The sequence below is a fragment of the Antechinus flavipes genome, chromosome 3, assembly GCF_016432865.1.
Source record: "Antechinus flavipes isolate AdamAnt ecotype Samford, QLD, Australia chromosome 3, AdamAnt_v2, whole genome shotgun sequence".
NCBI lineage: Eukaryota > Metazoa > Chordata > Mammalia > Dasyuromorphia > Dasyuridae > Antechinus > Antechinus flavipes.
Genome location: NC_067400.1, coordinates 208,844,421 through 208,872,307, shown reverse-complemented (window position 1 = coordinate 208,872,307; position 27,887 = coordinate 208,844,421). Strand labels below are relative to the sequence as shown.

At 33.4% G+C, this 27,887-nt stretch overlaps 1 protein-coding gene across 3 annotated transcripts in view; it reads left to right on the top strand.

Moving 5' to 3' along the window:
• Window positions 1-27,887, top strand: part of FRMPD4 (FERM and PDZ domain containing 4) — a 743,167-nt gene that overhangs the window by 436,009 nt on the left and 279,271 nt on the right. The window lies entirely within an intron of this gene.

Genomic DNA, 27,887 nt, shown 5'->3' with positions numbered 1-27,887 from the left:
GACTCAGGGGGTAGACTGAGGTGGGGGTGGAATCAGGGTGCTGAGAGAGGGAACAGGACTCTGACAGGGTGAGGTGAGCCTCCTAAGATGAGATGACATAATCAGGGGGAGGCACCCCGGACATGGGGAGAGGCATCTTGATAAGATGGTATCCGACATTCCAATAGCTTGAGATGGGGAAAGGCATTCTGATATTCTAAAACAAAGATCTTTTATCCTTATCAAATATTCTGATAAAGAGGGAGGGGAGGTTTTGCAGGACTGAGAAGCAGGGAAACTGAGTCAGGATTGGGTCAGGATAATTATGGAAACTGAGAACTGTGGCATAACACACTGTATTCTGCTGCTTCCATTTTGCAAATGGAATGTTGGGAATTTGTATTATTCATATATACACATATGCATACATATACACAAAATTTGTTTTTTTCCAAATTTATTTTATTTAAAGAAACAAAACAACAAAAAAGAAAAAAACAGAAAAGGAATACAAAACAAAATGAAATGAAACAAAAGAGAACATTGTCATATGCCCAGCAGAACATCAGGGAGGATTCAAAATATATAACAACAAATACCAAGTGCAAGAAAGAATTTATTAGTAGAAGAAATTATATTTAGGAGTGTCCATCTTTTCTTTACTTCCTTATAAATTGTTCTTTTGTTGTCTATTTAACCCATTCCCCTTGTAAACAGGTTTTCAGAATTATGAGTCCTCCTCCTCCCTCTAATGCCTCTATATCTATTTTTCCTCTGCACCTCATTTGTATGACATAAATATTATTTTTATCTTAACTCTGCTCCACTCTTTCTTTTGGACTGCCATATTGTTGATGTCAATCATAAAAATATGCTATAAATTTCCCATGTAAAAAAAATAAACAATTTATCCATGTTGAGTTTCTTGAAATTAATCTTTGATATTGACTATTACATCTTAAATTTTCTATTAAATTTGGGTTTGGCTGATGGAAAGTCCTGAAAATCTGTAAGTTAATTGTATGTCCATTTTTTTTTTCTCATTCAATATTGTAAAAAATGTTGCTGGATATAATATTTTTGGTTGCAAGCCTAATTCTTTTGATTGTCAATAAATATGATCCCAGGACCTGCAGTCTTTTATTGTAGCAGCTGATAATTGTACAATTATAATTGTAGTTCTACTGTATTTGAGTTAATTTTTTTGTTGTTGTTTCTTGCAAAAATCTGGGATTTCAAAATTTGACAATAACATTTCTATGTGTTCTCCACAAAGGATCTCATTGAAGTGGTGATCAGTGGATTTTTTTTTTTTTTTTTTTTTTTTTGCTTAGGCAATTGGGGTTAAGTGACTTGCCTAGGGTCAAGTGTTAAATGTTTGAGACCAGATTTTAACTCAGGTCCTCCTGACTTCAGGGTGGTGGTCTATCCATTACTCCACCTAGCTGCCCCAATCAGTGGGTTTTTTTTTCTATTTCTACTTTCTCCTCAGATTTTATTGTTGAGGTTGAGAAGGGGGACCCCAAAAGTCCCAGACTGGTGTCTCAAAAGAATTTGCAAGCTTGAACCCATCTCCTAGTCAAGGAGCAAAGTTTATTAAAAACAATGTGATGCTATTACTGAGTGGACTGAATTCTAAGAGAATCCAATAAAGAGACTGAAGCATGATTATACACTTACACAGCTTTCAATCATAGATATGCTAATTCTTTGATTTAGGAGTAAGACTAGGAAGTAATCTCCAGATGAATTAAGGGTGGTCTTCAAATAAATTGGGTGTGCTCAGTTTCCTGAGGCAGATTCCAAAGCCAGAAGAACAAGGACTCAATAGAACAGAAGTCAGGGGACGCCAAAATCACATTACATCATATCACTCTAGGACAATTTTCTTGGATTATTTCTTGATTGTTATGTCAAGGTCCTTTTTTTTTTTTTTTTTTTTTTGGTCACAAATTTCAGCACACACAAACTTTATGAGGGAATGGTAAGAAGAGGAAGGGCAAAAGCTACCCGATCTTGACAATTTTGTCTAGTTATCTTGGTAAATTACTCAGTCTTCACTAATCAGTATGAGTTCAACTTTGATTCAAAACTTTGCCTCTTGTCACATTATCTCAGTGCTATATGAAACCTGAAAAGCTGGAAAAAGCAGTCATCTAGTATTTAACTTATTCTGTGACCTCACTTGATTTACTTCATTTCGCCACAATACAATGCTTATTTTTAAAATGTGTAGTTAAACTAAATAATCTCTGAACTCCTTTCTAACTCTAATACTCTATGGGAATGGAAGGCCATGTATTAAGATTGGCAAGACTACTATATTTGGAGCAAGAAAAGCTGATTTCAGGTCATTTACTGTCTTTTTACTCTCTGCCATTTACTAGATGTTTGACCTTGGCTAAGTCCCCTTTACCTCTCTGTGTCTCTGTTCCTCAATTAAAAAAATTAGAATGTGGTCTCTTAATAGCCCTTCAAGTTCTAAATGTAATCCAGAAAAGTACTGCAAGAGTATTCCAAAGTACTTGTGAGAGTACAGAGGATAAAGAAGGTACTTCTATTTGAAGAGTTCATAGAGGAGATGGCATCTCAGCTATACCTTGAAAGATATTTTGGATTTCAACAATCATAATGGGAAAGGGCATTTCATATGGAAAGAACAGTGTAAACACAAGCAGGGAGGTGGTAAAGACCAGGACACAGTAAACAAATTACAATCTAGTTTGAATAAAAGATACAGTATATTACAAAGAAAACATGCTTCAATCTGTGTTCTTCTAGACTACTTCTAAACTTTATCTCCCTGGAAATAGAATGTCTTGTCTCAAGTCCTTGGGTTCTATAATGGATCAGTGTTCCAATTGCAATTTAGAAGTTTAGAAGACTACTGATTAAAGCATGTTTTCTTCTCTCTTCTTGTCTCTCCTCTTCCCTTCCTTTTCTTTTTTCCTCCCTCCAATCCTTCTTTCTTTTCTGAAGCCTGATATAGGAATGTGTTTTACTTGATTAAATGTATTTGCAGGAAGGTGTTATTGCTGTTGAGTTTCTGGGGTTTTGTGGGGTGATTTTTTGCATTCTCAATTTGTGCAGAATTGGGAGGTGAGAGAGAATATGGACCTAGAAATTGAATTAAACAAAATTGAATTAAAAAAAAAGAAAAAATGGAGATTATATTGGAAAGATGTATTTTGGCCAAATCAACAAATAATTTATGTGAATTTTTTTTTTTAATAGGCAACAGGGAGATGTTAGTATAGAGCTTAGTATAGAAAGCAACAGATTCAGAATCATACATCAGGAAGGTAATCTGGGCAACATGTTTTTGATGGTTTATACTTTAATAAAGTACTAAGTGTTGTTTATTATTAGTAAACATCCTTACCTGAAAGATATGAATGATAATTCATATCTTATGTTTTCATTCATAACACATTTGATTATTTTGATGTTGGAACCTTTACAAATTGTTAAGTCATTAGAATTGATAGAGACAATAATTATCTAATTTAGTATGATTGATCTGATCTTACAAGGAGATATTATGGGCCAGAAGAAACAAGGTACTAAGTAGAACTAATCGATACAATGCTTGTGTTCACACTTTTACTCATTGGAGTTCACAAGTATGGGAGATTCACAAAGTTAACTATGTAACTTTGTGAAGTCACACCTCCCTTGAAGCTCTTAGGGCCAGAGAGCACTATGGGAGAAACCCATAATCCCTCTCTCTCACATCCCACAATCCCTCTCTCTGGAAGGAGCATAAATAGAGCTTCAATGGGCCAGTCAAAAAAGTTTTTCAGAGTGAAGAAGCTATGAGTCGGGAGTGGAGCTGAATTAAATTGGCGAGGAGCACGCTGGGACAGACGCAGAGCACTCTGGGAGATTGAGAACCAGAAGCCCTTTCTCAGAGGCAAGAGATTCATTCCATTTTCCACTTGGCTGTCTGGAGTCTGAAGGACAAACCTTTGGATTTGGAGACATTGGGAGGGAGCTCTTGGAACCAAGCAGAGAGATAGGCCTCTAAGCTAACCGGGCTATATGGGAGATAATAAAAGATCTGAACTTTTATCACCTAAAAGTTTTGATTTGAGGTAATTATTGATCTGAACTGATACTAAGGCTGCCTCCAGAAAACCTCCCCAGAGAGAACCATCTTATATTATTATTATAAAGAAAAACAAGAACTCCACAATTTTACATTGTTTATGATCAAATGCACATAAATGAATTCTTTCCCTGTCCAAACTTCCTCATGTTAGAAAAAAGAAGAAAAAGAAACCCTGAAATCTTAAGCTAATAAGATTAGACCTGTGCTATCTTTGAGGGTGAGTGGGTCATAGGATAGAAGATAAATAAAATGATGCATTCATGTGAGTGAATTTCAAAAAAGCATCCCCCAAATAGTCTTCTTCCCCTGGAAGGCCTTTCCTCTTTGATCTTAAAAACCTTTTATTTGTAGTTCCATGAAGAACTAGTTTATAGGCAAGGTTTCAGGAATCAGTGACTGCAACACTAAGATTTGGTGATATTAAGAATAATCTTTATGAGGGTTTTTCTCCATTAAAAGGGCACAAAAATACTTTTTTCTTTTTTTAATTTTCTTTTTATTATGACTTGACAAACCTCAATAAACATTACCATATCAATCTAGCAAAAACAGAAAAAAAGGATTGTATTTGAAATTGTAAGATTCTATTTATATACAGATTTTTTAAAAAAATGTACATTAAATTTAACACATTTGACCAAAACTGCTCTGCATTACTATATCTTTTGAATTTCCCTTCTACCCTGTTCTGAGTTCAGTTTAGATATTTCACTGATGCTATTTCTTTGTTTCTTCTTTTTTTCTTTATCATCTTTTTCATTATTATTATCACCAGCTATTCACTCCCCTACTTCCAAATAAAGCCATTCCTTATAGCAAATAAATGTAATCAAGAAACATTTTAAAAACTGGCTGTTCTCTGTACTATGTGTATATTAAAGAATTCTTTTCTAGAATTGAGGAAATTTCTCCCCAAAAGCCATGTGCAATTGTTTTCTCTTCCATTGTACCCACCTATTGATAATTTGATTATATTGCAGAGTAGCTGCTAAATGTTAGTCTGAGAGCAGAAGTAACAGATACTTAGCACAAAAGCAATGTGCCTGAGGCCTTTCAAATTATGGCATGTATTAGAAATGGCAATGTATAGATCTGTGCCTCACTAATCCCCACGTCAGCCTTGAAGCTCGGGATCCCTGGGGATTCATAGTCCTAACATCAAACATTTGTTACCTACACAATTCATTTTGAAACTTGTTTTTAAAAAACACTTGTCAAACAAAATGACAAGAAGTGCCGCTTTGTTTAGCTGCCAAAAGAGCCATTTGACCTCTCATAATTCAGCCACAAGTAAAATTGTACTGCTCTCTGTAATTCCCATCCTAACTATCATGCCCTCAATTTTGCCCCAGAAAACTTGAGAATTCACAGTTGTATTTGAAAAAATCTTAAAATATAAAATATTTTATTAGTGGAAACAGATGCAAGATAAGACCCAATAAGAATTTGATGTGGAAATTTATTATTGAAATGCAAGAGGAGTTGCAAGGATCTGAGCAGTTTTTTAATGGAGGGAGCATCTAGTTTATAAGGAGCAAGAACCATGAAGGGGAGGGTGTTATCACTATAAACAATAGTTCTACAGAAGCAAAAGACCAGCTGTTAGTTCCTTATTTGAGGATTCTCAGAATGCCCTAAGGCGTTAATGCTGCCCAAGACTGTCTTGGAATTTACAAAGCAACAATCCCTTGAGACCTAAGAGAAGGGGGACTTTCTGCCTTGGGGCCAACAGATGTGCCTGCAGGGGAATTGGGCAAGGGATATTGAGTTTATATTTATCCATTGTGTTTGCATGAAAAATAAAGACCTATCAGGGATTTTTTGCTTTGGGCCAAGAGGATGTCTCCTGTTGTCCTTGAGGACAATTAAGTCATAAAAAAGTGAAATAGCAGTTTTCCTTTCAGGCCCCAGGGATTTTACTATGCTTTATATAAATTTCCAGGTTTGGGCAAAGGTTAGTTTAAATGTTGGAGAGGCACTTCAATATAAATGTTACTTTTTCATACATTAAAATAAAGATATTCATTCATGTCTTTGAAAGAATTTAAAACTAAGGGGAGATGTGTCCCTACATTGAGGGGTGACTGAATAATGATATATAAATAGAATGAAATATTATTGTGCTGAAATAATAATGAAAGGGATAATTTTGGGGAAACCTCAGAAGAGTGATTTCATGTATGGTATTTCTTCTCTTCCTCCTCATATATGGCAATATTCATTTTATGCAATATTTGCTAAATTCAGAATAAAAAAAAAATCATTTTTTGAAGTCTTTCTAGTAGATGTTCAAACTTTGCTTTTTCAAGGGGGAAAACAAGTGAAATTTGCTGGCTCACTATAAATAAATAAATAGACTCAGTAGTTGTTAAGATTTTATGATTTAGATGCAAATTAAACGTGTCTTTGACCCTTTTTATCTTACATCTTATCTTTCTCTTTTCTTTACTTCCATGTTCCTCAAACTTTTTCCTGCCTCTACATATACATTCATTTTGTCTTTAACTATCTGTAATCTGGCTTTGGTCTCTGCCACTTATTGAAGTTATGTTCTTGCAGGTAAATGATACACTTTTAAAGAGATCCAAGGATCTCTTCTCAACTTGATCTTTCTTTTTTTGTTTTTTGTTTTCTGTGGTATTTGATAATATTGATCATCTCTTCCAAATAGAATCTCTTTCTTCCTTGTTTACCATGACAATGCACTCTTTCTATATCTCTGGTAACTCCAGCTCTGAAATCCTTGCTGAATTCTTTTACTTTGGATCCTCCATTTATGTATGGCAACCAAGATTCCATACTTAATCTTCTTTTCTTTTAATCACTTCTTTAGTGAGTTCAACCTCTCCTATGGTTTAAAATGTTACATCCTTCTTAATTTCTATTCTCCAAACCAAATCTCTAGCCCAACCTGTGGGATTTGCATAAAAAGACTTTCTGCTTTTTCTCCTTTTCTTCCTCCTCTTGTTCCTTTTTTTCTCCTCCTCCTCCTTCTCCTTTTTTTCTTCTTGTGCTTGTTCTTGTTCTCCTCCTTCTTCTTGTTCTTCTCCTCCTTTTCTTCCTCCTCTTCCTCCTCCTCCTTTCTTTTTTCTCTTCTTCTTCTTCTTGTTTTTCTCCTTTTTCTTTCTACTTCTTCTTCTGCTTCTGCTTCTTCTGTTTCTTTTGCTGCTTCTACTTCTTCACCAACATTTATGTAGAAGCTTATGCTTTACACAATTGAACTTGCTCCCCCATTCACCCATCTCATTCCCACTTATAATTCTATCATTTAGTTACCAGACTAAAAACATTAATGTCATATTTTCATCTTCCCTCTTCTTCATGACCTAAATGTATATTATCAAATCCAATTATATTTATTCCTTTGAATATGTCTCAGATTTTTACATTTCTTTGTATTCCCATTGTCATTATCATGGTCTAAGTCCTCAGTAATTCAGCCACATTCCCAGAGGATACATTTTATTACCCTAAGTCCTTTAATAGTTTGTAACTCAAGTTCATTCAAACTTTTGGTTCTAGCAGGAAAGCATAACTATACATTATTTTTATATTCAGAATATATATTTTAGACAGCTCTCAGGACCGAAGGAATTGAATTTATGTCTAGGATCAGCTGCTTTCACTGAGCATTTCCTTTTCATGTACTGTTTTCAGTTTCTCTAAACCTTCTGATTTGTCCTGCATAGTTACTGTCAATTGCTCCTATAGTTTTTATATGTCAGCTTTTTCATAATCATATACTTCATGTCCTTTATCTGCTCCCAGCAGATACAAATCCTCAATTCTTCCCCATTACTTTAATGGGAGTGAACATTCATTCTCAAGGATATTTAACTAAGTCAGGATTGGAGAGCTAACCTTCTCAATCATTCAGTAGAAAAACATATCCTAAGTATTTATTCTCTGGGTATAGCCATCCTTGAAAATGTAATGCTTTAGCTACTGTATGTTCATATTATCTCATCTAATTTTCAAAACAACCCTGTAAGTATCATTATCCTCAACTATATAGTTGAAGAAACAAATCATAAATTTATCCAAAGTTTCTTGGGTGACAGATATGTCATTCACACAGTTTTTCTGACCACTAGTAAGACACCAAGAGATGTAATCCTTTGCAAAGAAAAGGCTTATGGCATTATTTGTTCTAGGAGAAAACCTAAGTGGAATATTATGATTAGCAGTATGATATTGGAAGGAAACAAGTCAAGGTCATATTTTTCTAAGACTCTTTATATTGGAAAAGAGCATCTTGAAATATATGAACTTTTGAAAATCAGATATATATGAAAATGTGAACATTTTCTATTTTTCAATATCAACCAATCCTTTGTACTTCTCATTGATAACTTACCAAAGATTTTGTTGCTTCGCCCATTTGGTGTCTGCTCTGGCCTGGTGCTTGCTTACTCTTTTTTGCTATTCAAATAAGGGTGAAATCTCCTAACCAATTACTGTCAGTTTATAATCACAGCCTTTTAAACAGCTGTCAGCCTGTAGACCATCTGGAAATCCAAAGTAGAAGATCTTCTTGCCATATTGGGTGACACCCTATTTCAGAAACACTTAAAAGGGTAACTTTCCTTTCTGAAGAGGAAATTTCAACACTTTTAAGATAAACATCATGTATAGTAGCTAAAATGATTTACCTGTAATGTCTGTAGTTTAATTCCAAGTTCTAATTCCAAGTTCAAAAGGGTGATTTCAGAAATTGGCTCATAAAATTCAGCCTGTCATATATTGTCAAAGCACAAGTGTTTTCTGCATATTCATTATTGTTCATGTTTTAGACATCTTCCTTCCAGTGGGACTAATTACTTAATAATATAAAAATGTTAAGTGTTTATTGTTTTCCAAGCACTTTCCAGTTTCTTTAATCATTGTGACAGCTTTAGAATAATGTGATCTTATTTACACTGACTTTTAAATTAAAATATTTGGGCACAGAAAAAAAAAGCCATTACTTCAGGTTTTGAATCAGTATTTAGAAGTTCATGAATCCTTCTCAGATGACTAATCTTCCTTCTTGGGAAAAGATAAGAAAAAACAACAAGAATAACAATATAAAAATGTACTCCAAACTAGAAATAAGAAAGAAATGCTAATATCATTATATTGGATTTGATTCAACACCACATTGAAAGTATTAAGTTTGCTATTGTTGATGATAATTTCTATTAATAATACAAATATATTTTGTAACTATTATTGATAATTAAAATAATAATAACATAAGAATTTACTGTGAAACCAGGAGGATGTAGGAAAAAGTTTGGCAATCAAAGTAACTAGGTCCTTCTGGGTAGAAAGCAGCAATGGTAAAGGGTTTCCTTTCCCCAATATATTAGTGTTGTAATGCCAGAGAAACTGAGGCTAGATAGAGGGTAGAGAATTTTTAATATTTTATTTGGACTTCTGAGAGGGAGAGATTTTCTGGGACCAAAGGATCCATTTTGTCTCAAAGCATTCAGCAGCAGCAGCATCAAATGTGAGATTCCAATGGCTTTTATATCCGTAGCTCTAATCAATCAAGGTAGATAAAGGCAGGGGCGAAGTCAGAACACTGACAATGGGAATTTCCAAGAAGGGACCATCAATCTGGTTCTGACAGGTTGGCGGTAGGACCATAAATTCTGATAAATTGGGAGTAGTTAGTTAGAGACAGAAAGTCTGGAACTTAGAGATAGAGGATGCCAATTAGGTATCTGAGATAGGACATATGGAGTTTTATCTTTTGGAATGTCAGAATGGCCAGATCTCTACAGCCCTAATTATTAGTCCTAATGAACAGGAAAGGGGGTTGCAACCAGGGGGATTGAGGCAGAACAATTCAAGGAAGGCAGGACAATTTAGGGAAACTAAGGCAGCACAATAAAAAGAAACTGTGGCACAATAGTGTGTTTTTAGTCCCATTGATTTGGATATTTTCTCCAACAATCCAGAATGTGTTCTAATCATACTATCCTAATCTATGTTCATATCCTCCCATAAAAGTGACCCAGGGGATCCACTCAATATAGTAAGCTTCTTCTTCAGTTTCTCAGGATCTTAATAATAATAGTGATGCACTCAAACTGTTCGCCTGTTATCTCTGACTCTTTCCACTGACTCTTTCCAGCATACATTTCTTTCATCACATAAATTACCCCTGTTCTGCAGAATTCCTCATTAGTTATATTATAGCTTTCTAACATAAAACATTTCTCTAGCATTTCCCTCTATTATTTTTCAAGTCTTCAGAGATGTTTTGTACCATATCATGCAGCCATACAACAATGGGAAATTCACAACCACCAATAACTCTCTCTTGGTCAAGTATCCCTTCTTCCTACACAGAACCCACATCCTACTAACAAGGTTTAAGGAGGAGAATGGCTTTAGTCAATAGCTCTTCATGAACTTTTTGTACTATGTACTCTGCATTCTATTAATATATAAACAATGTCCTTGGAGACCTGCTAATGCAATAAGTGAAAATGAGCTTTGGAGCAATTATCTGGAAACCTGCCAAGCAATTCAGTCTGCCATTACCGGCATAAACTTGGACCAAACAACCTTCTTCTCTGGATTTCCATTACCTCATTTATAAAATGTGGATGTTGGTGATCTTTGTGGTTCCTTTTTAGTTTTAATATATTTCAATTATATGATTCTGTGTGATGATCTTCTCACCACTCGGATCTGTAGTAACAATTTTAAGATGCATTTTGTTGATGCAGTGGCTGGAGTGTTAGACCTGGAGAGGGAAGTTGTGTGTTTAAATTCAACTATAGACACTTACTGATCTTGGGCAAATCATTTGATATCTGTTTTGGTTTCCTCTTCTGTAAAATGAAGATAATAAAAACACCTATATCTTAGGTTTCTTGTGAAAATGAAATGAATATTTAAAAATCGGTATACATCTTAATGTGCTATATAAATAATAGTTGCTTTTATATTTCTCTTTGATTTCTGTACTTCCTCTATCTCAAATAGACTTGTGCTTGTTTCACACAAATAAGCTGAGATTTTTAAAAATGTCATGATTTGGCAAATTATGAAAAATTCCATAGTATATTGGGTGAGAGAAATATTCACTGTAGCACAATTATGAATAGACTCTATTAAACTTTTCTGAATGAAATCTAATCTAACTCTTCCTGGAATTGTATGAAAACAAATGCCATGTGTTTATATTCTCTGCATGAATTATAAATAGGATGTTAAAAATAACATAAATGAGCTATAAGTCTTGAGAAGTGAGGCAGATAACACTTAAGTTTAATGTACATTTTATTGTGTGTTGTTGATAGATACTTTAAAATGTTGTAACTCTCTTTACCTCCTCTTGTTAAGGATCCCAGCATGTTCATTTTAAACACCTGTTCTCTAAGGTTTATAATTCAATTGTTAAGAAAAAGCTCTGGGGTACAGATTAACTGTTAGGAGCTCCTCCTGGATCCCATTTTTAACTTGAAAACAAGCAGGTTGTCACTTGGAAATCTAATGTGTTTTTATCAAATTTCATTTTTAACACAGCAAAAACTGCAAAAAAAAAAAAAAAAAAAAAAAAAAAAAAAAAAAGGATATAAACAAACCAATGCTTTAAGAAGTTTGAAACTAAAAAAAAAAAAAAAAAAACTTGTAAAATTTTAAAATTAACCTTGACAACCTCAAAACACTAACAGGTGGAAATGTTTCTTAATAAAATCAAAAGATTGTAATTTTTAAGTTTGGAAAACAGCAGTTATACTAAACTTTTAAATAACTTTTGTGACCACTTTTTTGTGATATTTGGAATAGGAATAGTTCAAATATGGCAAAAATTGTTGGGGATAGGTCAATGGTTCAGACATTCAAAGATTTCCATAAAAGTACTGGAATATAATGAATTGAGCTATATTATCCTATCCTTGGATCAAGTACTATGGAAAATAGGAAATTCATTCATTTTCATTGAATTGGAACTATCATCTCAGTGAGAATATAGAAACAATTTTATATAATATACATTTCTTGATCTCTGACAATTCTAAGGTCATAAGGTAATAAAGTATATTTTATTTCATCTGAAGCATGTGAAAAAAACAGTTAAAACTTTATTTTTTTGAAAAATGGACCAAATTATTTTAATGAAGGCAAAAACCCTTAGTTACTTGGAACTATGGAAGAAAATTTATGCCCAATATGTTGTCATGACCAGAATTATTTTGCATGTTCACAACATAACCATTTAAATAAGCATTTATTAAGTGTCTAATGCATGAATGGTGTTAATTATAATTAAACTTCACTATAAAGTTACAAATCCTCTACATCATTCAGCCACAATAATGACATTGCCCTTAGATGATGTAGTATAATCTAACATTTTTTTTCAAAAATAACTCATAGGATTAACCAGATTATGCTTATATAACTTTAATTTAGGATTCTTAGAGGATAACTTCTTCTAAGAATTTCCCAAACTGTGCTTTGGGAAAATAGATATATACATATATCAAGGCCAAATGTCTGGATTATTGAAATAGCATGTTATTATTCAAGCTTCATTTTCTCCTTCCAAATCATCCTTCATACTACATATATGTAGTACAGATAATACAGATATATTATGCATATATCTATGCAGGTGATTCACCTATTCAAAAAACCTCATTGCTTACTGAGTAAAATTAAAATTCCTTTACCTAGCATTCAAGGCCTGCTATAATCTACTAATACCATACCTTTCTTGCTATATCTCATGTATTCTATAATCCGATACTTTGTTATCCATCCCACAACAATTCCTTGCTTCCATGTTTGCTTAGAAATCTCCTTATGCTTTTTTAGTATAATATTAAATATAATAAGATTTATTTTTACATGAGCACTTGAATTCTGAATGATCTGTACATATGAACAGTTTGTATTCCCTTGCCAATTGAGCTATTTGTAGAGAATGGTAAGTGAACCCCCTCTCCCAACCAATACACATCTTCATGTTGTACTTTTTAAATAATATTTTATTTTCCCCAATTATACATTAAGAGAATTTTAAATATTTTTAAAAAGTTTTGAGTTCCAAATTCTATCCTTCATTCTCTCCTCCCTGCCCTCCCCACTCTCCTTGAGATGGTAAACATTATCTGATATAGATTATATAGCCATGTAAAACAAAGTAAATTTGCACAAGATTTGAATTTTTTAAAAAAAGAATGAAAAAAGAAAGCAAAAATATAGTATGCTTCAGTCTGTATGTGGGTAAATAGCATGCTTTATCATGACTCTTTTGGGATTATGTTGTACGCCTTATATTTTAAATTTCTTCCTCCATTCCTTTATTCTATGATTTTTCTCCATTATTGTTTTATCTTCAGCATTTCAATGAATTAATAAACAAGCTTTCAAGTAGGAACCTGCAATGTTTCAGATGCTGTGCAATATACAGAGGACACAGCTACACAAATAAAATAATTTCCTCCCTCAAAAAGTTTACTTCTATCAGGGGAGACAATATTTGTGCGTAGAAATATAAAATGTAAACAGAATGAACATAAATAAGGATCTGTTAGTAATAAATTGTGAAGGACTTTGAAACATCAAATGGAAGAATTTTTAGTTGTTCCTGGAGTTTGCTTTTTAGGAAAGTTATATAAGTAGACCTGTGCTTTAGGGAAGAAGAAAAAAACATTTTTCTCAGCTCTGTGGACAATGAATAGGAAAGAGGGGGACTTGGGACAGTGAAATCAATCAAGAAGTTATTGCAGTTGGCTAGGTAAGAAGCGATAAAAGAAAGCTCAGTCTAGAGTCTTGACAATGTGAGCAGGGGAAAAAATGGGAAATGCAAGAGATAGCTTTAAAGTAAAAAATTAAGAGTAAGAGATTAATTGGCTACACAAAATAAGAATAGAGCATCAAGGATAACTGAATTTTCAAATTCTTGTAACTAGAAGGATGGTGATGCCCTCAGTAGACACAGAGGAATTTAGAAGAGAGCTGGATTTTAGAGAAAAGATAAACTTTGTTTGGACTTAATGGATTTTGGTATTTCTATATTTAATCCATTAAGATTGATATGCATGTCTGGGAGTCAACCTTTCCTCTCAAAGTTGTATTTTGCATATATCATGTAAAATTACATTTTTCTTTCTTTTTAAAATTGTATTTATTTTTTTCTGAATTTAAGAAATAAAACAAGCATTTCTATAACAGTAGAATAGAAAAAAAGATGATTGCATATGAAACTGCAGGTCTATTATGTAAAATTTACTATTTTTAAATGTATAATAATCATGTAACTTTCTTTGTTTCTTCTCTCTTCCTCATCCCTGTTCTTAAAGATGGTTACAAATAGGTACACACACACACACACACACACACACACGCACACACACACACACACACACACACCATACACACACACAATACATCCTTATATATAGCACAAATATTTCTATATGTAAAACAATTCCATGCATATTTCTAAAAGTTCTTTCTCTAAAAAAAAATTATTATTTGTGTATCATATTCTTCAGGTAAAAACATAAACTCTATGAAGGCAGAGATCATCTAAATTTTGTATCTCTCCCCAGCTAGTACTTCCTAGAACAATGTAATGTATACAAGTAGTGTTAGAGAAGGTATTTAACAAATGAACCTAAATGTATCTGCAGGGTCACATCAAACCCTAGAAAAGTAAATTAAATAATTTTAACAAAAAACCTGGAAAATCTCTTGCTTCTTCATAAAAAATAAAAAAAAAAAAAAAAAAAAAAAAAAAAACATAAATAAAACCAAAAACTTAGTTAGTTAGAAAATTAACTGGATTATTTGCTCCTTGGTAAATGGCAATATATTTTATGCCTTTTCAATGAATCAGTTGTAAGTCAATCAAATAGATTGATATTGCCTATAAAAATGATGACTGTTTGCAAAATTGTTTTATCAACACATTTGAAAATTAGACACAGTCAGTTGACAGCTTCAACAAGCTCCTGGTTTCCTTCACCACATATGCATAATCAAGTTCCTTTACATGATAAATGTGGCAGGTCCAGAAAGAACATTCAGTGTGTGTTTTATAGTTAAAGACAAAACATCAGGTAAGGATTGAAACAGAAACACAGTTTTCAAGAACAAGATGAGTTTAATATATATGATCCAATAGTCAACCATGTTGTCATGATTAAATGAGCATAAATTAAGCACTGCTGGTCACCTCCAGTTCTTGTTCCTGGTTTGTGATATTCCATGCAAACACAAAACGGGGGGCAGAGATTTGATACTGCCCTGATAGGCATAGAACTAAGTGGAGAACTGCAGTTTTTTGACTTGTTCAATTTAAAGTCAGAAAAGTACTATACTTCTTGGGGGAAATGGAAGATACTTTAAAAGTTTGCCTTTTATTTAGAATGAGGTATTAATGTTGCTAAACTATGTATAAAGTATCACCTTTTAAGCCTAAGCCCCCAAAAGATCAAAGTTAGAGGAAAATAAGAAGTGGATACATGTTTATATGTATACCTATACATATATACATACATATATGGGGATATGTGGAGATATATCTATATATGCAAAAACATTAGTAATAGAGAAATGAAAACTAAAAGCACATTCATCAACTCAGGAAAAGCTGATCAAATTATGAATATAACAGAATACTATTGTGATGTTAGAAATTATGAAGGGGACATTCTCAGAGACACCTGGGAAGAACAGTATGAATTGATGCAAACTAAAGTTAGAAAAAATAGAACAATTTATACTAGAACATCAATAATGTAAAAATGAATAATTATGAAAAACTTAAGAACTCTGATCAACTATGATTCCAAAGAATCTATGATAAAAAATACTAGTCACATTACAACATAAATTATTATAGATTAATATGCAGAATGAGACACATTGTGGCTGTTCTGCAAATTCTTGTTTGATTATATTCATTTATTACATGGATTTTATACTTCTTCCCAAAGGGTCCAAAGAAATGACTTGATATAAAACAAAATAATAATAAAAGACAAAAACCAACCAAACAACAACAACAACAAAAAACTTTATCTTATTTAGCAGGGAAGAACTTTGGTTTCATCTTTTTTTTCTAATTTACATACTACTGAAGCGGTATGTTGACATGATAAATGGTAAATATATATTTAATGATAGGCTGAAAAGTCTATTAAAAATTAAATGGTATCTATTTAGATGGTTGCCATACAGAATGTGGATTGATCCAGTTTGAATAAAATAAGATGAAATGCAAACTTCATTATCTGTTCCCATTTATAATAGATATATCATATCTAGTTCCCATATTACTGCATCATTTAGAATGTGAGCTCCTTGAAGAACAGACAATATCTAGTACTTAATTACTTATAAATGCCTGTTGCTAACTGACAACTCCTATCCCCAGCACTATACTCCTCTCTTTAGACAAGTCAACTTACTTATTATCTCCCTGATTTGATCATGGGCCTCTCTTTGGGGCAGCTAGGTGTCATAATGGGTTCCAGATCTGGAGTCAGGAAAACTTGAATTCAAATCTAACTTCAGACACTCTTACTAGCTGTGTGACCCCGAGCAGGTCACTTAATACTATTTGCCTCAGCTTCTTCATATATAAAAATGACCTGGAGAAGGAAATGACTAACCACTCCAGGATCTTTGTTGAGAAAACTCCAAATGGGGTTTGAAGAGTCAGAAAGAACTGAAAAAAGAAACACATAATGCACAATTTTTCATTTATTCAGTCAATATTTATTTAATGCAAGCTTCTTACGGCCAAATCTAGTTACTAGATTTCAGACTCTCTCTTTCACGCTATCTGCCTTCTATCACTCAAGATGACAAATAACTATATGCCAGGCAGTATGTGTCCACTGGTATACTCAATACAGAACATGTATAACATTACTGCATGTTATAAAAGCTCAATGGAATTGGGAGAGTACTCATGACAGAGATGATCATAGTGGACACTGAAGGATAGATAGATTTTCAACAGACAAAAAATTAGAAGGAAGAGGTAACTACATATAAAACCATGAAGTTGAGAAAATATAAGATGTGTTTAGGGGACAATAAATAGAATAGCTTAGTTGCCATCATTTAGGTAAGAGATCACAAAGATAATAAAGGTGATGAAGGATCTTAATTTTCTGTGCATAGAATATAGAATTAGTATTCATCCTTTGTTATCTATGGTCTGTTCTGTAAATGTCCATGTGAGAATTGCTTATATACTAGTTGACCCAATGCAGTTTCTGATGTTTTAAACAAAGAGATAGAGAATTATCTTCATTAGGATAGGTTAAGTACAGAATTAGTTGAATTCAACAGCAAGATTTCTTAGTATTCCTATAGTTTTATGATTTTATGTTTCCCCCTACACCCCCATTTCAGCTGAAGAACTTAAGGCTATTAAAAACCAAAACTATTTAATGTTAAAAATAAGATAAGATCAGAACTTATTAATTTTTTCTTGTAGTTGACTAAAAATACTACAATGGGAAAATAAAGTCAATTACATTTTAGACATGAAGGAGTTGGATAATTAGGGGTAAAAGCAGGATTGAAATTCATGGTTCATGGACATTAAATGAATTATATTCACTCAGAGTCTTGTAAATATCAATAGTCCACCAAAACCATGACCAAATTTCAAAGAAATTATGTTGGTTCTTTCTTGAACTGATATTGGAAAGAATATTCATTCTTTCTGAGACAAAATGCTTAAAGTAAAAGAATATTAAGAGCTGATGGGATCCCAGGATTTAAAACAGGTTCGAACTCTAAAGATCATTGAGTCCAACCTATGAACTTTACAGATGAGAACACTATGAGAAATCCCATAGTCATGAAATAAAATTCCCTAAGGACACAGAGATGATCCAGTTATCTTTCCACTATGCAGATATCATTAAGATGGATGTTTATCCTTGTGTTTTTGTTTTGTTTTAGAAGCTGTGTATTTTTAGCATTTCCATGTTGCTAATGTTTAGTCAATTAGTCACATCTAACTCTTCATGACTCTAATTGGGATTTTCCTGGAAAAGATACAAGAATGCTTTGCCATTTCCTTCTCTAAGTTATATTACAGATGAGGAAAGTAAGGCAAACAGGGTTAAGTGGCTTGCCCAGGGTCACACAACTAGTAAGTGACTGAAACTGTGTTTAAGCTCGTCTCCCTAATTCTGGGCCAGATGATGTTTCTCCATTGAGATAGATAGTTAACCTTTGTTATTTCCATAGGGATTCTCATTCTATAGGCATTGATTAAGCACTTACTTAGTATATATCCCAGATATTTTGGGGAATTGGGGGGAAAGAAAGAAAGAAAACACTGGGTAGTCAAAGAAAAGTAGAATAATAGTCTCTACTCTCAAGGAGCTCACATTACAAGGTGAGAGGCCACACGCATATTTTATATATAGAGATGTGGTGTTTTTCTTCTTTAAAATATAATGGTTCTCTCTGGGAGCAGATTTCTTGGGGAGGTTTTTTGGAGGCAGCCTTAGTTTCAGTTAAAAGTAATAATCACCCAAATGCATCCAGGTATTAAAAGTTCAGATCTTTTATCACTTCCTCCAAAATAGCCTGGTTAGTTTTTCTTAAAAGGCCTCTCTCTCCCCTTGGTTCTAAGAGCTCTTACAGCTTTGTCCTTTGCTTCTACTTCTGCTTTCTTCAGCCTCCAGCCATCACTAAGGTGAAAGTTGGAATGAATCTCTCTTGCCTCCAAGAGAGGGCTTATGGGCTTCCTCCCAGAGTGCTCCTTTCCAACCCCTGGCAATGTTCTGAAGTAACTAATTAACCCGAAGCTAAGAGCCTCTTTATATATGATCTCCCAAAGGTTGACTCCTCCTTCTAGAGGCAGGGATTAAGGGAGATATGAATTCAGATATCTCATACTAAACCCTGAAGTCTCCCAAATGTGTAAACTCCAATGAGTACTTAAATACATTAGTGAGCTAGAAGATTTGCTAAGTACCATGCTAAATTAGCACTTTGTAAGGATTCCAACATATAGATGTGTGTATATATATGTGTGTGTATGTATATATGTATAAAATAAGCAAAAAAAAAAATTAGAGGAAAGGCAAAGAGGGAGAGGTTATTCAGGGGGAAAGCAAATTTCCTAAGGCAAAGTTTCTTAAATTGTGGGTCATGATCTCATATGGGGTTGTATAATTGAATGTGGAGGCCAAGAAATTGTGATTTATTATCATTAAATGTTTGGTTTGTAGGCCTATTTTATATGCCTATATATTCAGGATCACATAAAAATTTCTTAGGCAAAAAGGAGTTGTGGGTGGAAAAAATTTAAGAAGTCCTATCTTGGGAAATTTGAGTTGAGTCGAAGGAATTCCAGGAACAAAGGAATCAGAAATAAGGAGAGGGCACTCTAGGATTAAAAAGAGTCTATTCAAATTCAAGGAATTAGAAGGTAGAGTATCATATGTGAGGATTGATATCACTTAATAATAATGTATCTAGAGGATAGTAAAGAAAACTTGAAAAGTAAGAATTACTAGAGATTGGAGGAGAGAAGAAAACAATGAGAACAATTACTCTCAGATAGAAAAAGAGAGCGGAGTAATGACAGCACTTAATATTCAGTTACATAAATTTGTAATGGACCCGGGCTATATGGTTGCAAAACTTCCTCCAGTTTGTTCAGCAATGTCAGAGAAGAGGAGGTTTATAGTAGATAAATTTATGGCATGAATCTATAAAAATCTATAAAAAAATCTATAAAAAGATTTGTCATTCCCTTCTACTTTCTCCTACCTTGGTATCTGTGACCCAAATGTTCAAGCCATTTCATCTATTCCTTCCCCTGAGATATGACTCTCTCTTTATGTACTTCTTGGGCTCTTTTCTTCCAGAGGAACATCTTCTCCTTCAAACTTAGACTCTGAAACATAGGAAAGTAAGCAACCAGATAACATTTCCCAATGGCAATCAACCAGTCACATTGTCTGCCAGCCAAAATACTTTACTCATTGCTTAGAGCAAAGGTCCTAGATTAAATCTTCTCCTCTGCTCTGGGAAATTATAAAAATATGAATCAATAATTCTTTTTTGTTCACTATGAGCTCCTAGCCAGCAGGTCACTGCAAAATTTACCACAGTTGTAAAATCTATTTCTTTTTCTTCCTCTCTTCTATATTTGAGTAATGAAACACATCAATCAGCAATGCAATAGTTAACCATATTTACCTCAAAGCTGACTTTAATGATAAGAGGAATAGGAAGGTAAATAAGCTCTAAGGAAAAAAGAAAAAAAACTTTCAAAATCAACAGAGAGGAAAGGGAAGAAGGAACGTGAAAAATCACCAGCCTTGGTTCTGCCTTAAGTTAAGCAGATCTGTCCAAATATGCCTAATGTTTCCCAAGTCCATTGTAAATGATCTTATCCTCCCAGATTATCTCCCTCCTTCATAGTGATGTAATTTGTGGTCTTTGTTCTCCCAGTCTATTCCACTGGTTAATGAGCCTAGACTCTGGGTACTTCCCCCACCATTTCCATTGTAGCTGCCTATTGCTGTAGCTTTTCACCTCTCAAGCCTTTTTACTTACTCTCACTCCTCCTGATACCAAAATACTTGTTTCCTTCCCAGTTATTCACCTGCCTCCCTATTTTTGAGACTTGAAGGGTCTGAATTGTTGGTCAAAGGGTCAGGATATCACCTGAAAGCATGTAGGAGAGAAATGCTGGATATTTCTTTCCAGTATTTGAACATTCCTCTCCAGTATCCAACAGGATGTTGTACAATTAAGAAAATGTGCATATAACATGTGTGCAGACAATTAAGGTTACAAAGAAAAAGAAAAGTGCCAAGTTTTGGCACTAATGATCAATAAAAGCATAAGACCCCATAAATTTATAGCTCAGGTGATATATCATCAAGTTAGTCTATTTCCTGTACCTACTCTAACACTAGTTCCCTTTGCCAATAATATTATAATCTAGACCTTTTTCTTGAAGCTAAATGCTCTATCTTAGAACCAATTTAATCCTCATATAGTGAAAATAAATGTTGATGCAGGATAATAAATCACCCTAAATAACTATTTGCAAATATGCATTTTGAGTATAGACAAGATACCATTGTAATTCTTGTTTTAACCCTTAGTACTATAGTGAGTATTTTTCACATATATACACATCAAGGGTAGTTTCAAGTCTTATGCTCTAATGCAAGGTCCTATGTTTAAAAACTTTTTAGGATTATTTTCTTTTTAAAATGAAATCTAATTTTGATCATTTCAATGTATGCATTGCATACATCATTTTATTTGTTTTGCTTAATTTTTGATTTGTTCCAGTCAATTCTTCAAGTGAAATAATTTCGAAGAGAACACTTATATTTATATGAATATAAATTTAATCACGGGAGCTGGATTTTACTGCATGGTTGACTGAATTTATATAGAACAGATAATAAATCAAGAAAGTGCTACATTGGTTAAAATATGCATCCAAAGATATAAATTTGCTAAAATATTACTTAATAATTCATGTTTATATGATTTTAAATGGCTTTATATGCTAGTTCAAATTCAACAAATATTTATTAAGTGCTTATGCAACTAGGCAACATAGTGAATATAGCTTTGAAGCTAGAAACTTGAATTCAAATTCTGCCTCAGACATTTACTATTTGTGTGATCCTGGTCAAATCACTTTATCTCAGTGTACCTCAGTTTCCTCATCTATACATCAAGAATAATAATAACACCTACTTCACAGGGTCTTTATAAAGGTAAGATGTTATTTTATATAACTTTCCAAAACTTAACAAGCTATATAAATGCTAGCTTATTTTATTATTATTGTGCTAGGTTCTGAAAATACAAAGGTGAATATGAGGCATATGGTGATCCCAGAGAAGATGGCAACATGTTAAAAAAAAAAAAAAAAAAAGCAAAAGAATAGGAGAATGAGAGGGCATAAGCTAGGGAAGCTAGTAAGGATATATTTGGAGAGGAGTAAAATGAGTGAATGTAAGGAAGGATGATTCAAAATGCTATTAGAAACTTCAGAAGGAAGAAATAACTTTCTTTTGGAGGTCAGAAATGAGTACCAGAAGAATTCATAGGGGAGATATCATTGCATTAATTAGTACTGACAAGAAGCAAGGGATTCAACAACAGATTTAAAGTACAGAAACTTGTCTAAGAATGAAGAAGACAAATTTTCCTCCCCAGTTTCTTCAGTCTTTCTTCCTATGGTAGAATTATCACCATCCTGCTGGTCCTACTTTTCAATTTCCTCCCTAAAAGTGGTTGACAAAAATAAAACACAGAACAACAATTGTGGCTTGGGCAGAGCATAGGATATTGAAAGCTTCACAGTTCAACCTATGGGAATTATTTTTCTTTTCAGAGTACCTAGAATTGCATTGATATTCTTGGCTTTCATATCATCATGTTGATATGTTTATTGTAATTGTAATGCTCATATTATAATACAAAAACTGGGAAACATTTGATTTTTAAAGATTTTTGAAATATATTTTTTGAACACACCACTCATTCTTGGGCATAGCCCCTCCTACACATACTCATTGATCATTTCCTTAAAATAAGGAAATATAATAAAACCCAGTTAATCAAGTATGAGTGTATCTGAGAGTGTTTATAATCTTTAGCAACTATAATCCCCTCCCCTCTACTAAAAGTCCAGAAGTATGTATCAAAATATGTTCCTTATTTGATGAATACTCAACGTCTCCCTTTATTTTAGTGTTCTTTTCATTTCCATTAATTGTAAATTCATTGTAAATGAATTGTAAAATTCATATTATTTTATTGGATTTGAATATTTCCCTCTGAAACAACTCATACAAATCTATCGGCTTCCAGATTGCTTTCAAACATTTCTCCTGCAAATTAAAAAAATAATAATCATAAGTCTTTATTTACATTTATCCAGTCAAATTTCCCTTTATTCAATTTGGCCCAGTATTCCAACCTTTCCAAATATTTTTGACTTCTGACTTTCTCATTCAATATCTTAGTTATTCTTCCTGGTTTTGTGTCATCTACAAATTTGATAAGCATGACATCTTTTCCTTTACTGAAGCCATTGATAAAAATGTGAAGCAGAAAATGGCTAGGCACAGAAGCAGAAGTATTCTGCTAGACAATATATTTGAATATATTGCTTTTATTAAGACTTTAGTTTAATATTTGTTATTTTAGGTTTCTTTTATTTTTTACAATTATGCCATCCTCATACTTCTTCCATTATATTAACAGGTCCTATCACATTACTATAAAGCAATGAATATAATTATTTTGTGGAGTTGCTCATGCTACTTCATATTCAAAATTGCCATTCCTTTCTTTTTAAAAAAATGATCTTTTTCTTAGTTCGTACATGCATAAGAAGCTGATGAAGGAGAAAAGGGAAGAAATTTTGCTTTCTTCATAGATGTTTTTGAGTATAAAAGGCAATCTTTTCTGTACTAAATTATAATCTCATGTAAAGAATGCTTAAGCAGCATCTGCATCACTATATTATATTTGCATGAGATAAAAATATTTTGTGATACTAGTGCATGATGGATCATCAACAAGTTTTCAAGGTCAAAATCACCAGCTTATGAACAACCATATTTATAATGAGTTTTTTTAGATAATGGGATCCAGAACTAAAACTGGAAGAAAGTTTAGCAATCTAATTCAACCTCCTCCTTTTACATGTGAAGAAACAGATGCCAGAGAGCTGACATGACATGCCATTATTACACAGGTAGCCATGGTCAAGTCTGACAGTCTTCCTGATCTAAGTCCTATAGTCTTTGCACTGCACCATATTGCCTTGTTGGGGTGATAGAGGGTGTCATTTCAGCCCAGAGCTTGAAAAATGTTCTTTGAGATGCTTCATGCCTACTGACTTGGCCTGTTAATGCTGGGAACCATGTTGAGCAGCATTCTTGAAACCATTGGAAGTATTGCTCTTTTTTTTGCCACATGTTAGATTTCCACTGTTGAATACTAAGGTAGTCAGGGCAGCTAAACTATGGGGGGGCCAGCAAGCAGTAACTGTAGACAATAGAACCAAGAATTATACCAGCATTCCTCCCACTCTGAGTTTGTCAGTAGGCAGCAGATGAAAGCAAGACAAGGCTGAATTTGTGAGTGAGTTATAGATAAGTCTAGGAAATTCTGCAGATGCTCTAAGACAATTTATTAGTGAAGGAAAAAGAAGTGGGGACTAGATTAGATTTCTTCCCTAAAGAATAGTTCAGTGCAACTGCGAAGGCCTCTTGTTCCTGTATGGCTTTCCCTGTGAGTCTCTTAGGCACAGAGAAGATCAAAAGATTGGGCAGTGATGAATTCAAAGCATAAGGTAAGTGAAAGCTGACAACAACTAATGAGATGCTCCTTATTTTTCTCCCCTGCATTTCTTGCAGTTCCCCTCTTACGATTTCAGAAACTACAGGAACCTAGCAGAAAGAAAAAGCAGAACCTTGAAACTAGAAACCACAGATATTACAGATAGAAAGGGACAATTCTACCATTTCTATGTTCCTTTTGTACCAAGGACAAAATTTTCACATTGAAACAACATTATAAATGAAAATTATGTTTCCAAAGAGTCTATTCAACACATAATGAATCTGAAATAATATGCATTTGCAATGTAAAATGATAGAAAATAATACCACTGTAAATCCATGGAAAAGGTTCTCATTGACTGACCCAGGAAACTATCTATCACTTGTAATAATAAATGTAAGAGAATGAGCTCTGGGTTCCACAAATCTGGATGACAGGAAGATTCCTAGAATATATCAATTTATAAAACAAGTAATTTCTGTAACATATTATTTTGCTGTCCTTCATAAATTCAAGTCATCAGGTCTAGGAAAAATATATCCTAGGATATTGTATCAATTGGCAAATGTGATTGCTGAATTTTGAAAGATGAGGGAGGATATATATCAAAAACCTGCTGGTTTTCAAGGAAGAGAAAAGAAGAGAGTCCCTCAGACTTTATCAATGAGTTTTAGTTTGATTCCTGGTAAAATTCTAGAGGCTTTACTAAAAAAAAATGAATATTGCAAACATTGTGATTACAAAGAGACAAGTTGGTTTCAATGAGCAAGGTAATGCTGGACTTAAGCTTTTTTTTTCTTTTAATAAAGATACTAAGATGGCCATTCAGAATGATACATATGTAATGAACCTAAATTATATTAGCAAAGCATTTGATAAAATTTGTCATGTTATTTTATGTGGATACAATATAGAAACACATACTCGATGATAAAATTAGATGGATTAGGAGTTTGTTGAAAGGATAGACAAAAAACATAGTTATTAATGGCTTAATATCAGCTCGGGGTGTTGTGTCACAGTTCCCTTTTATTGTTCTATCTTAGTTTCCCTAATTGTCTTGCTTCAGTTTCCCTAAATTGTTCTGCCTCAGTTTCCTTGAATTGTTCTGCCTCAGTTCCTTGAATTGTTCTGCCTCAATTCCCGGGTTGCCACACCACCCCTTCCTCCTAAGTTTAATCCAGATAAGGAGAAAGACCTTTTATCTTAGATATCATGACTCCAGACCTTCCCAATTTATCAGAATGTCTGATGCCTCCTCTCCATTCTGTTACTGTTCTTCTTAATCCCAATTTATCAGAATTTATGATCCTACTCCCCACCCTGTCAGAACTGGATTGATGGTCCATTCCCACTCTCAGTGCTTGGACTCTGCCCCTGCTTCGGTCTATCCTGATAGCTTATATATATGTGTATATATATTTTATGGGAACCTCAGATGGATGCTTTGAGACATAAGTCCTGGGGGCAACATGCCCCCAGCACAATCTCTCCCTCTCAAATAAAATATTAAAATCTCTCTAATCTCTTTCTTGCCTCAATTTCTCTGGCATTGCAGGGGAAGATTTATAGTCACTCCAGTGACATGGGATTCTGTATTTGTCTCTGTTTTCTGTGTCATTTTTATTGAAACAAAGGCATAGGTGATGTGTTTATGAATTATAAAGATAAGATATATAAGAAAGTTATCACATTAGATGATAAATAAATTTCATCTTATTAAATCAAATAGGATAATATTAAATAAGAAGGATGGGACTCAAAAATGAATCTTAAAAGAAAAATAAGGGAAGTATGAGATCACATTTTGTCAAAAAAAATCAGAAAATTTTCAATAGATTGCAAACTTATTAATGAATAATATTCTGCCAGTGAATGAAAAGAAAAAGAAAAATTAATAAAGACATTAGCTACATTAAGAAGGCACAGTATTCAGAATAAGGGAAGTGAAAGACCCACTGTTCTTTGCTATGTTTCAGCTACATTTGGAGCTGACTAGAGTTCTCAGCACCAAATGAAGGATATTGGAGAGCATACAGAGGGGGACTGCTAGGATAGTGAAGAGTCTTTAATCTTTAACATATAAGGATAATTTGAAGTAATTAGACATGGTTAGCTGGAGAAACAAAAACTCCTGGGATTTGATATCTATCTTCAAGTATTTAAAGGATAATTGGTGTGGATTTGTTCTATTTAGCCCCTTACTATAGAACCATGAGCAATTAGTAGAAGTTTCAGAGATGCAAGGGTAGACTTGACACTAAAAGAAACTTCCAAACAATTTGAGCTGCCCAAAAATGAAATGAGATGATGGCTTCAAGAGATAGTAGATTTTCTTTTTTTTGGAAGTCTTCAAGCAGAGACTTCATCTTCATTTGCTGAATATTTTGGAATGGAGATTTCTTTCATATGTAAAATTGATAACTGCTGAGATCTTTTCCAACTCTTAAATTCTATGAATATTTGTCTTTATATCATCTTTGCTTATAACTTTCTCCCTTTTCTTTGTACTCCCTCTCCAAAGAAAGGAGGGAAATATTCAAAAAAGAAGAAATATAAGAAGCATTAATGAGCTACAAGTGAAACCATCAGCTTCTATACAAATTTACCCCCCTCTTTTCCTTCCATCTTAGAGATTTCAATTGCTGGTCATTGTCCCCTTTCTCTCTCCATTTAATCTTCTCTTGATAGATATCCTCCAAACCCCCCCAAAGTTAAAGTTAATTTTATTTGCAGCTATTTCATCTCTTGGTCTATTCTGTTTAAACTCCTCGTTTCTCTCTCCCAGTAAACATCCATTTTTTTCTGTTATTTTAGTATATTCTTTTTAAAAAGTGTGTGTGTGTGTGTGTGTGTGTGTGTGTGTGTGTGTGTGTGTGTTTGTGGGGGAAAGATTCAACTTGCCTTTGTCTGGTTCAGATAAGAGTGAATTTTATGTGATGCCTGTTACTTTGCCCCCTTTCTCCCTGTTTGTATGTTCTTCTTCTCACACAATACAATTATGAGAAATGAATCAAATTCTATCATCTTCCTCCTCATTTTTTCCCAAGAATATTCCTCTTTCTCTTTACTTTCCTCTGTTAAGATCATAAAAATACAACAAAATATCCCTACGCCTTCTACTTGTCTTAGTTAATTTCCTCTTTCAACTCCTGAAATTTCATTATGATTTTGAAGAGACACTTGTTCTTCTGTCCCTGATAGATTATAAAGATTGAAACATCTTTTAATTCCTTCTAATAATTAAAATGTCTTCATCTCTCTATGTTTTTCAACTTTTTTGTTTGATTTTGAAGTTTCTACTCAACCGTTTTAAGAAAATAACATACACAATTCGACAATATAAAAATAACTACAATAGAAAAAATAACTACACATAAAAGGAAAATCAAAAATGGATGTTGTGAAGTTATTAAGAAGCATAGATATTAGAGCTATTAGAGGAACCTCCCAATCACCCTTTCATGGA